General features: G+C 32.6%; 1 long non-coding RNA gene across 1 annotated transcript; it reads right to left on the bottom strand.

Moving 5' to 3' along the window:
• Positions 1-1,223: 1,223 nt before the first annotated feature.
• LOC124895923 lies at positions 1,224-2,507 on the bottom strand. The gene is made up of 4 exons (XR_007052111.1): positions 2,384-2,507; positions 2,058-2,151; positions 1,734-1,829; positions 1,224-1,631 (listed from the first exon to the last, which is right to left on the bottom strand). It is a non-coding gene; the product is annotated as an uncharacterized LOC124895923 (long non-coding RNA).
• Positions 2,508-2,514: the final 7 nt, after the last annotated feature.

Raw genomic sequence — 2,514 nt, 5'->3', positions numbered from 1 at the left:
TTTTGAATTTGATTTAAAAATTTGTTGTTGTTAATCTTATTCTTTTCTGCCATTAGCGTGCCGAAAAAAATAAAAGTACGCCAAAAAAAATGAAAGTTTGCTACATTTGAATTGTTGGATTTTCAACATATTATTCATAGTAAGAGTCAATGTATGTAAATTCATGTAAATAACGACAAAAAAAAGAATCAGTCCAAAAAAATGAAAGTTTGCAGTGAAGTGAGATAGGGTGATGACGAAAACTTCGTGTGTGTGTGAAAACGCCGGGGGAAGGGGGTAAAGAAGAAGACGATTGGGTGGGTGGGGGATGCTTGAAGACGCGGGGGGGTGAAGAAGACGATGATGGGGGTTGGGGTAGGGGTGTTTTTTTTCTTTTTTCTTTTTTAAATTAAGAAATTATTATTAAATAAATAATTAAATAAAAAATATCAGCAATTCCATGTATAACTTTGTTTTGCCATGTGTTTTTTTTTAATCGGTTAATTTTGCCACGTCATCGCGTGTATGCAACACACTTCAGCCTTTTGTTGATTAACAAAAAAATGCCCAATTGAATCAAAATTTGGGAGGGTTAGAGACCTGATAGGTACAAACCATAATTGAGGTGTCTAAGTAAATTTTGACAAGAAGTTTGAATGTCTATCAATGCCTTTGGCCAAGAGTTTATATAATAAAGGTTCAAGTAAAACTGTCCCATTTACATACAAGTACAAGGATCTAGAAGACTATTTCGCCAATAATAAATAGTAAAGTAAGGAGTTGATGCAAAATAACAATAAATTTTATATTGGTAAGAATGATTATCTAAGATATAAATAGTTTAAAGAGTAACAACATGAAGTAAAAAATTTATTTACATATGAAATAAATAGTGGATAGATATAAATGGTAGTTTTTTCTTTACAAAATATATACTTGTGGATTAATTTTTGTATTTGAAATATTCCAAATCATGATTTAAAAACACCTCAAATCAAGCTTTTTAGAGAATTTGTGATTTCACCTCATGATATGAAATCAATATTAAATCGCCCAACCGCTGATTTCATCTCATGATTTCAATTAACCAGATGAAAAAAGCATTTCCAAACGCGATGTATAGACAAATCATTAAATGGCAAAAAAAAAAAAGCAGCCCTGTGCAGAACATACCCATAGTTCAGAAAAGGACCGAACCCTAAGAATGAGATGTAGACAATAAAGTAAATACGAGAAATTACACCTTCTCCAAATTAGCTTACAGGCTACTTACTTCAACTAGTTTTACAAATCACACCAAACAACAAATATACTTAAACTGTAAAGAGTTGAGTACAACCAAAGTAGGCTGTGATTAAAACTGGGAATTCAAAAGGAATGAACGTTTGGGGTGAGTTTTCAGATTGCTTACTGAATCATTCCCTCCAAAAACAACTTTGGATGCTCATAGATGTTTCTCTTATTATCATGGTCTAATAACAGTACAAGTATGCAAAACTCCAAGCATGATGCTAATAAAAAGCCTCTATAGCCTAACTTTATAATTTAGAACTGAAGCATAGATGATTAAACGATAACACCTCGGCACCCAAAGACGAACAGTATTTTGATGCTTCCTCTATAAGTAATACTTGATTGTAGTCAAGTTGTATCTGCAGTTATGGAAACAACAGTGAGATATTAGTGATATTTAGTAATATGAGATGTTTTACAAGGAAATGAAAAGGAAAAAGAACAGATATTCTTGTCCTTACCATCCAGATGGTAGAGCCATTATGAAAAAAAGCTAGGGCGCTGTTAGAATGTGGTTTTGTATATCTGCGAACGACTTCACATCTACACCCCATTGCCTGAAATGCACATTTTTGTGAACGAAATTTCTTAACCATACTACACATTGACGTTCTTTGTATAGTTGGTGAAAAGTAGAAAAAAACTTAATTTTTTGCAACAGCTTAAAATGTTAAGCTGGATGGTGTTGATGGAGTAGCTATAATATTACGCATCTTTTTGTTGCGCTAGACATTTGCTAAGGAAATTGTGGATATTTAAATATATCAAGACATTCAGAAGCTTACCAGCAGTCAATTCCAGCAGCAGTTGCTCCCCCTTTATCAGCCTTTTCATCATCTCCGACGTGAACAGTTTTTATTGCTTCCACACTGATCTGATCTACAACATCGCAAAACATGGTAACGGCAACTTCTTGTAGCCACTTTCAGGTTTATTTGACAAATGTATTAGTATCAAATTAGAATTTTAGTAAGCCTAGTTCAAGGTCATATATAACTAGAAAAAGTGGTTAAAGAAGTCAATTTAAAACATTAAACAAAAAAAATGCTGAAGTACAAATACATTCTATCGTTGGGTTAATGAAAGATATCGAAGTATTTGAACCACATACCTAAAGCAGCTCTGAATATCTTTATATCTGGTTTTTCATGTCCAACTTCTGACGATATGATAACAGCATCAAATCTATAGATGGAGAGCACAAAAAGTAAAGAGATAAATAATGTATCTTCAAAAATTTCA

The sequence above is a fragment of the Capsicum annuum genome, chromosome 1, assembly GCF_002878395.1.
Source record: "Capsicum annuum cultivar UCD-10X-F1 chromosome 1, UCD10Xv1.1, whole genome shotgun sequence".
NCBI lineage: Eukaryota > Viridiplantae > Streptophyta > Magnoliopsida > Solanales > Solanaceae > Capsicum > Capsicum annuum.
The sequence above is the reverse complement of the archived record's forward strand: the minus strand, read 5'-3'. Positions and strand labels throughout refer to the sequence as shown.